Here is a 9318-nt window from a genome sequence, read left to right on the forward strand (position 1 = left end):
AAAAAAAAAAAAAAAAAAAAAAAATGTAAAAAATTAGCCAGGCGTGGTGGTATGCATCTGTAGTCCCAGCTACTCAGGAGGCTGAGGCAGGAGGATTGCTGGAGCCTAGGAGTCCAAGGCTGCAGTGAGCTGTGATTGGGCCACGGCCTCCAGTCTATGTAACAGATGAGTCCTTGTTTTGTTTTGTTTTTTCAAGGGCCACTTAACTCAGGCTACTGGTTATGAAAACGCCCCAAAAGAAATTAAATAGGTAAGTAAAGGAAATTTCCCAGGGGAAAATAATTATTTATTTATTTAGAGACAGACTGTTTTTCTGTCACCTAGGCTGGAGTACAGTGGTGCAATCGCAGCTCACTGCAACCTCCACCTTCCAGGTTCAAGGGATTTTCCTGCCTCAGCCTCCTGAGTAGCTGGGATTACAGGCATGCACCACCACACCGGGCTAATTTTTATATTTTTAGTAGAGCTGTGATTTCACCATGTTGGCCAGGCTGGAAAATGAATATTTAAAATGAGTTTTTGGGCCTTACCTCTACTTCATCTTGAGGCTTAGTTGTAAATCAGCATGCTTTTTTCTTTTATCTTTTTAAATTTTAATTAATTAATTAATTAATGTTTTTGAACCGGAGTTTCACTCTTATCACCCAGGATAGAGTGCAATGGCTCAATCCCAGCTGACTGCAACCTCTGTCTCCTGGGCTTTAAGTGATTCTCCTGCCTTAGCCTCCTGAATAGCTGTGATTACAGGCATCCACCACCACACTGGGCTGATTTTTGTATTTTTAGTAGAGATGAAGTTTCGCCATGTTGGCCAGGCTGGTCTCGAACTCCTGACCTCAGGTGATCCACCTGCCTTGGCCTCCCAAAGTGCTGGGATCACAGGTGTGAGCCACTGTGCCCAGTTTCTCCTTTTTAAAATGTAAAATGTGAAGTAAAAAGTGGAGAAAACATTACACTGATTCAGAAATAACTTTTTGGAATAACAAGCTTGGTCTCTTTAGGGATGTTCCTGACATTGAATATTTTTCCATCTGGCTCCCATAAGAATTTTTTTTTTTTTAAGAGACAGAGTCTTGCTCTGCCACCCAGCTTGAGTGCAGTGGCACAATCATAGCTCACTGCAGCTTCAAACTCCTGGGCTCAATCCTCCCACCTCAGTCTCCCAAGTAGCTGGGATTACAGGTGAATGCCACCCTGCCCGGATAATAGGTAGGACTTTTAAATAGCTGTTGAGATGGGGGAAGGCAATTACTATTTATTTATTTATTTTTTTAGAGATGGACTTTTCGCTCTTGTTGCCCAGACTGGAGTGCAATGGTGCAATATTGGCTTACTGCAATCTCCTTCTCCTGGGTTCAAACGATTCTCTCACCTCAGCCTCCTGAGTAGCTGGTAATACAAACACGTGCCACAAAGCCTGGCTAATTTTTGTATTTTTAGTAGAGATGGGTTCTCACCATGTTGACCAGGCTGGTCTCGAACTCCTGATCTCAAGTGATCCACCCACCTCATCCTCCCAAAGTGCTGGGATTACAGGTGTGAACCACGGCATCTGGGGCAACTACCATTTATTAAGCACCTGCTGTATGTCAGGCATTCCACAAGCCTCTTTGTGTTCATTAACTGGTTGTTGCAGTGGGAATCTCATTTATCATTGGGATTATGACTTGTCTGGAATATTTGCTTAGAAAGTTTGCAAAAATATTTTTTAAACCAAAATAGTCTATTCAGATAAAGCATTCCCAGAGAGAAAATTATGCAGATATTTAAGAATTCTGTAGGGCTGAGAGTGTATGCAGTCTATTAAGCCTTAAAAACTTTCAGGACCTCTTAGGCTAGCCATTAAGACTCCTGCTGGGAGCTGGTTATTTAATTACTGCTACAAACAAAGTTTCAGCAATTGCTTCTAAATGGTTTTTCCAGGCCCAGAGGGAACCCAGGCTGGGTTGGTGTGTGATAAGGCTAACGTTTGCCTGCTGGCAATTTTTAAATATTGCTTTCTTTTGTTACATATAGACCATAAATTATGTAGCAAAACAATGTCATATATTAAGCAAGGGAGTGATTTTATTTTCTCTCTAAAATACTATGTCAAACATTGCCCTTGAAAATGACTAGGTTTGCTCTTTATTTTATTTGAGACAGAGTCTTGGTCTGTCATTCAGGCTGGAGTGCAGGGGTATGATACAGGCTCACTGTAATCTCAACCTCCTGGTCTCAAGCAGTCCTCTTCAGCCTCTCAAGTAGCTGGGACTACAGGCACATGCCACCACACCTGGCTACATTTTTTTTTTTTTTTTTTTTGAGACAGAGTTTCACTCATGTTACCCAGGCTGGAGTGCAACGGCGCGATCTCAGCTCACCGCAACCTCCGCCTTCTGGGTTCAGGCAATTCTCCTGCCTCAGCCTCCTGAGTAGCTGGGATTACAGGCACGCACCACCATGCCCAGCTAATTTTTTGTATTTTTAATAGAGACGGGGTTTCACCATGTTGACCAGGATGGTCTCGATCTGTTGACCTCGTGATCCACCCGCCTCGGCCTCCCAAAGTGCTGGGATTACAGGCGTAAGCCACCGCGCCCGGCTTTTTTTTTTTTTTTCTTCTGAGACGGAGTCTGGCTCTGTCACCTAGGCTGGAGTGCAGAGGCATCATCTCAGCTCACTGCAACCTCCACCTCTCACATTCAAGTGATTCTTCTGCCTCAGTCTCTTGAGTAGCTGGGATTATAGGCAAGTGCCATCACGCTTGGCTAGTTTTCGTATTTTTAGTAGAGACAGGGTTTCGCCATGTTGGCCAGGCTGGTGTCAAACTCCTGACCTCAGGTGATTTACCTGCCTTGGCCTCTCAAAATGCTAGGATTACAGGTGTGGGACACCACTCCTGGCTTTGGCTAATTTTTTACAAAAAGTTTTTGTAGAGCTGGGGTTTCTCCCCCATCTCTGGCCAGGCTGGTCTCAAACTCCTGAGATCAAGTGATCCCGTTTGCCTTGGCCTCCCAAAGTGCTGGAATTACAGGTATGAGCCACTGCGCCTGGTCACTTTGCTCATTTAATAAATATGTTTTGGCTGGGCTTGGTGGCTCACACCTGTAATCCTAGCACTTTGGGAGGCCGAGGCGGGTAGATCACCTGAGGTCAGGAGTTCAAGACCAGCCTGATCAACATGGAGAAATGGCCGGGTGTGGTGGCTCACACCTGTAATCCAAGCACTTTGGAGGCCAAGGCGGGCGGATCACCTGAGGTCGGAAGTTCAAGCCTGACTAACATGGTGAAACCCCGTCTTTAAAAAAAAAAAAAAAAACCATGGAGAAACCCCGTCTCTATTAAAAAATAAATGAATACATTTTAAGGGACCTATTATATGTAATGGTGAATAAAATAGACATACTCCTTACCCTCTAGCAGCTTCAGAGATGGCCCAAGAAAGAGATACTGCAAGTAAGTCAATGTACAACCCAAAGCTGTATCATGATACTTGTCTCTGTGTTGTATATGTACAATACCAAATTGTATATACGAGAGAAAAATATATATGATATCACTTGTCGTGGAAGCCCAAGGAAAATGACATTAGCTGAGTCTTAGGGGATAAGGAAGAAGGGACTAGATGGGGACTTGGTGAGGGAAAAAAGATGGTCAGTTATTATAGAAGCAAAGGTCCCTGAAGTGGGAAAGAATGTGGCAACATCTGAGAGCAGAAAGAAGAGTGAGCTGCGCATGGTGGCTCACACCAGTAATACCAGCCCTTTGGGAGGCCGAGGTGGGTGGAGCCCTTGAAGTTAAGTGTTCGAGACCAGCCTGGCCAACATGATGAAACCCCGTCTCTACTAAAAATACAAAAATTAGCCAGGTGTGCTGGCGGGTGCCTGTAATCCCAGCTACTCAGGGGGCTGAGGCAGGAGAATCACTTGAACCCAGGAGGCAGAGGTTGCTGTGAGCTGAGATCATACCACTGCACTCCAGCCTGGACAACAGAGTGAGACTCCATCTCAAAATTAAATGAAATTAAGTTGAATTAAAAAGCGAGGCAGGAGAGAGGGAGTAATAGAGTTCTCCAAATGAATAGAACCTGTGGTTACACACAGTGGACCCTTGAACAACACTGGTTTGGAACCGAGCAGGTATCCACTTCTTTTTTTTTTTTTTTTTTAAGATGGAATTTCACTCTTCTTGCCCAGGATGGAGTGCAATGGTGAGATCTTGACTCACTGCAACCTCTGCCTCTAGGTTCAAGTGATTCTCCTGCCTCAGCCTGCCTAGTAGCTGGGATTACAGGCGCTCGCCACCATGCCCAGCTAATTTTTTCTATTTTTATTAGAGATGGGGGTTTCACTATGTTGGCCAGGCTGGTCTCAAATTCCGGACCTCAGGTGATCCATCTGCCTTGGCCTCCCAAAGTGCTGGAAGTGCTGGGATTACAGGTGTGAGCCACAGCGTCCGGCCTCCTCCTATAATTCTGTAAGGTCTAATTCCTAGAGTAAATCTCTTATCCCATAGCAATGTATTTTTGCATTGAACCCTGACTGTTGCAATGAATCAGCCCACGTAGACCATGGTGAAGGCCAAGGGAAGCTACTGAAGTTCTCTGAGCTAGGTAGTTGGCCGATATCTGTGGGTGCGGCTCCCTTAACTGTAGCCAGGTTCAAGATTCTGAACAGAATAGGGTGCTGTGCAGAAAAAGTTGCTGTTAGACAATTTCCCAAATCCCCACAGCTGGTTCCTGTTGTGTTCCTGTCTTGCTGGCAAGCGGTTATTAGGATTTTGCTTCTCAGTCCAGACAAGGGGGAAGTGTTGTTTGTATTGTCAGCTGAGAGCCCAAAACAGACTTCTCTTGATTAAGATGGACCCTAGGCTTAAGGAAATAAAAATTACCTACAGGTCACAGGTTCAGGTGTTGGTTGGCATGAGTTCTTTCCTAAATTCCTATGAACGCAAGAAAAACCACACTTTTGCTAAATTCCCTAACAACAGGAGCTGTCATGCAAATTATCAGGCTCCTCTTAACTATTTTTTTTTTTTGAGGCAGAGTCTTGCTCTGCCACCCAGGCTGGAGTGCAGTGGCGCTATCTCGGCTCACTGCAACTTCTGCCTCCTGGGTTCAAGCGATTCTCCTGCCTCAGCATCTCAAGTAACAGGGACTATAGGTGTGTGCCACCACGCCTGGCTAATTTTTGTATTTTTGGTAGAGATGGGCTTTCACCATGTTGACCAAGATGGTCTCTATCTCTTGACTTCATGATCCACCCACTTCGGCCTCCCAAAGTGCTGGGATTACAGGCATGAGCCACTGCGCCTGGCCCAGCCAGATCACTTTCTACCTTCACCCTTGACTCCTCTTAACTTTGATTTACACTCAGACCGAAATAACTCTGGACAGAGGATGGACCTTACAGACATTCCCTTCTGATAAGCAACTGCAGACCTTAAACCAGTTTCAGCCAGCTTAAAGAGGCTGCACACAAATTGCTTTTGTGTCCTATACCTCCCCTTTCTTTTTTTTTTTTTTTTTTTGAGACGGAGTTTCACTCATGTTACCCAGGCTGGAGTGCAATGGCGCGATCTCGGCTCACCGCAACCTCCGCCTCCTGGGTTCAGGCAATTCTCCTGCCTCAGCCTCCTGAGTAGCTGCGACTACAGGCATGCGCCACCATGCCCAGCTGATTTTTTGTATTTTTAGTAGAGACGGGGTTTCACCATGTTGACATAGAAAGCCAAATCCCCTTTCGACATAGAAAGCCAAATCCAGGCCGGGCGCGGTGGCTCACGCCTGTAATCCCAGCACTTTGGGAGGCCGAGGCGGGTGGATCACGAGGTCAAGAGATCGAGACCATCCTGGTCAACATGGTGAAACCCCGTCTCTACTAAAAATACAAAAAATTAGCTGGGCATGGTGGCACGGGCCTGTAATCCCAGCGACTCAGGAGGCTGAGGCAGGAGAATTGCCTGAACCCAGGAGGCGGAGGTTGCGGTGAGCCGAGATCGCGCCATTGCACTCCAGCCTGGGTAACAAGAGCGAAACTCCGTCTCAAAAAAAAAAAAAAAACAAAAAAAAAGAAAGCCAAATCCATCTCATTTTATTGCTAAAACCCTACCCCCAAGTGAACACGGGATGTATGTTACATATGTGTTGACTCATTGTGCATGTGCTAAACTCCCCTCATAAATATGCATAGTCTTTTCCCCAAACCTGCTGAATATGTATGATTCCATTGTGTAATACAGGCTCTGTAAGGCATAAAACCCAACCTGCCCTTTCTCCTTTCAAAGAGAGAGCCGCTTGCATGCACTCACTCAGGAGACTTTCTTCCTGGTTTGTGAACTGATATCACCAATACAACTCTCCTGTTACTTAGCCATCCTGGTGGTCTTTTGGATGACACTATCTAATGCTTAGAAGAGTTCACGAGCAAGAGAATGGGCTCCAGTCGTTTGTGGCAGTACAGTATTTATATTCAACAACTTCGTGGCAGACACAGAAACAGATTAAGTGAGCTGACTTTCAGACTGAGAACAGCTCAAAATCTGCCATTCATCAGAAAGTGTGCAGTAGTCCAGGGATAAATATATGTAATTTGCCAAAAGAGGCAGTGGGTGCTATACGTGGAATCAATGTCAAGGCTTTAAAAATATACAGATGCTTGAATCCCACTGCAACTCATTTCAATCTGGATTTCTGAGGGTGAAGCCTAGACACCTTTACTTTTTTTAGTGCAATATATCTATTTTTTTTCTTATCTTTCTTGAGACAGGTTCCTGCTCTGTTGCCCAGGCTGGAGTGCAGTGGTGCAGTCATGGCTCACTGTAGTCTTAGCCTCCTGGGCTCAAGCGATCCTCCCCACTCAGCCTTCCTAGTAGCTGGGACTACAGGTGCATGCCCCCGTGCTCAGCTAATTTTTTTTTTTTTTTAATTTTTGTATTTTTTGTAGAGATTTGTTTTGTCATGTTGCCTGGGCTGTTCTCAAACTCCTTGGGCTCAAGCAAGCCTCCCAAAGTGCTGGAATTACAGGCGTGAGCCACTTGTGTGATATTGTGCTGGCCTAGAGCCAGAACCGGAGCAAAACTATTTTATAAAATGCAAAACTGTTTTTAGATAAGTTGAAATGGCTGCCCCATTCTCCTTACAATAACTACTGTCCTTGGCCTCTGTAAATAGAACTGCTAGTTTGTTCTTCAAAACTATGTAAAGCTGCTTACCTTTTCTTATCAGTAACTGCTAAAATCTGTGATGTGTAAACAAATGTATATCTTGACTTCTGTAAACCACTGAGGTGAATCACAGAATCCCCTAGCCCTTGGAATGTCCGGAGACCCCCGCCCTTGTCTCCACCCAGGAGGTGAATCACAGAATCCCCTAGACCTTGAAATGTCCGAAACCTTATCATCCCCATCCCCGCCCCTCACCCCCACTCCCAAGGTGGTTTTTCGGGTATAAAAAATCATGGCACCCTCCTTTTGGCACCACAGGTTGGAGAGACGTGAGTCCTCTGTGGTCGCTGGCATAATAAATGACCCTGCAATCTGGCATACTTTTGTCTTGTGGTAACTTTTTACGCTCTGGTCAAATACAACACTTGTACCCAGCCCTATTTTTTTCTTTTGTCTTTTGTGTTTTGGTTTCATATCCAAGGCTTTGCTTCACCCAAAGTTACAAAGATTTACTACTATATTGTCTTCTATGCATCACATGTTAGCTGTTACATTACTGTTCAGTTCTTGAGACAAATGTTCATTAATAAAATCCAAATATATGACTATAAAAACTGTACCTAAGCCTGGGCGCAGTGGCTCATGCCTGTAGTTCCAGCACTTTGGGAGGCCCAGGCGGTGGATCACGAGGTCAGTAGCTTGAGACCAGCCTGGCTAACATGGTAAAACCCCATCTCTATTAAAAACAGAAAAATTAGCCAGGCGTGGTGGCATGCACCTGTAGTCCCAGGTACTCAGGAGGCTGAGGAAGGAGAATAGCTTGAACCCAGGAGGCGGAGGTTGCAGTGAGTTGAGATTGTGCCACTGCACTCTAGCCTGGGTGACAGAGGGAGACTCTGTCTTAACACAAAACAAAACCCAAACAACAACAACAACAAACCAAAATTAGCTGGGCGTGGTGTTGCATGCCTGTAATCCGAGCTACTTGGGAGGCTGAGGCAGGAGAATTGCTTGAACCTGGGAGGAGGAGGTTGTGGTGAGCTGAGATCATGCCATTGCACTCCAGCCTGGGCAACAAGAGTGAAACTCCTTCAAAAAAAAAAAAAAGTAAAGAAAGAAAAACTACCTAGGTCCAGGCGCAGTGGCTCACATTGGTAATCCAAGCACTCTGAAAGCCAAGGTGGGCGGATCACCTGAGGTCGGGAGTTCAAGACCTGCCTGACCAACATGGTGAAACCCGTCTTTAAAAAAAAAAAAAAAAAAAAAAAACTACCTAAGAAGGATCATATTCCTTCTCTCCAAAGGATGCATCTCATTGGAGGGTCATAACACACCAGCATTTAGCATCACTGCCAGCTGAGGGCCCAGGAGGCAGTCTAGTGTAGTGGTTAAGGGAGCAGATGCCAGTCAGCCCACCTAGATCAGGGGTTGACAGGCTTTCTGTAGAGGAATTGTCTTAGTCTATTTGTGTTGCTACAAAGGAATACCTGAGACTGGTAATTTGTAAAGAAAAGAATATATTTGGCTCATGGTTCTGCTGGCTGGAAGACTGGGCATTTGGTAAGAGGCTCGGGCTTCTTCAACTCATGGTGGAAGGCAAAGGGGAGCTGCTGTGTGCAGAGATCACATGGAGAGAGAGGAAGCAAGAGAGAGACGGGGGTGGGGGGAGGTGGAGGCTCTTTTTATTTTTCATTAATTTGTTTATTTATGTTTGAGATGGAGTCTCACACTGTCGCCCAGCATCCGGGCTGGAGTACAGTGGCGTGATCTCAGCTCACTGCAACCTTCGCCTCCCAGGTCCAAGTGATTCTCCAGCCTTGGCCTCCGGAGTAGCTGGTAGGGGTTTGAGCAAGAACAATGGAGGGTGTTTTCTCCATATTATGCCTGCTATCTAGAGATAGGAGTGTGAATAAGGGTGGGGGGTTTAATCTTTAACCTCTAGGCCTGATCAGCCCTTGCCTCTGACCTCATGCCTGCTATGTCTCAACTTTTACTTCTTCCTCCTTTGAGGCAAGAGACAGGAGGCCGGGCTTGGTGGCTCACGCCTATAATCCCATCACGCCTATAATCCCAGCACTTTGGGAGGCCGAGGTGGGTGGATCACAAGGTCAAAAGATCCAGCCTAGGTAACAAGAGTGAAACTCCGTCTCAAAAAAAAAAAAAAAAAAAAAA

The 9318-nt window shown here is 45.5% G+C and overlaps 1 long non-coding RNA gene across 1 annotated transcript in view; it reads left to right on the top strand.

Moving 5' to 3' along the window:
- Positions 1–4598: 4598 nt before the first annotated feature.
- Positions 4599–9318, top strand: part of LOC116526743 — a 9517-nt gene continuing 4797 nt past the window's right edge. The window contains exons 1-2 of the long non-coding RNA XR_004258250.1: positions 4599–4611; positions 4676–4680. This is a non-coding gene — a long non-coding RNA (uncharacterized LOC116526743). The remainder of the gene's footprint in view (positions 4612–4675; positions 4681–9318) is intronic.

The sequence above is a fragment of the Sapajus apella genome, unplaced genomic scaffold (genome assembly GCF_009761245.1).
Source record: "Sapajus apella isolate SASKATOON/1434 unplaced genomic scaffold, GSC_monkey_1.0 scaffold51, whole genome shotgun sequence".
Taxonomy (NCBI): Eukaryota; Metazoa; Chordata; class Mammalia; order Primates; family Cebidae; genus Sapajus; species Sapajus apella.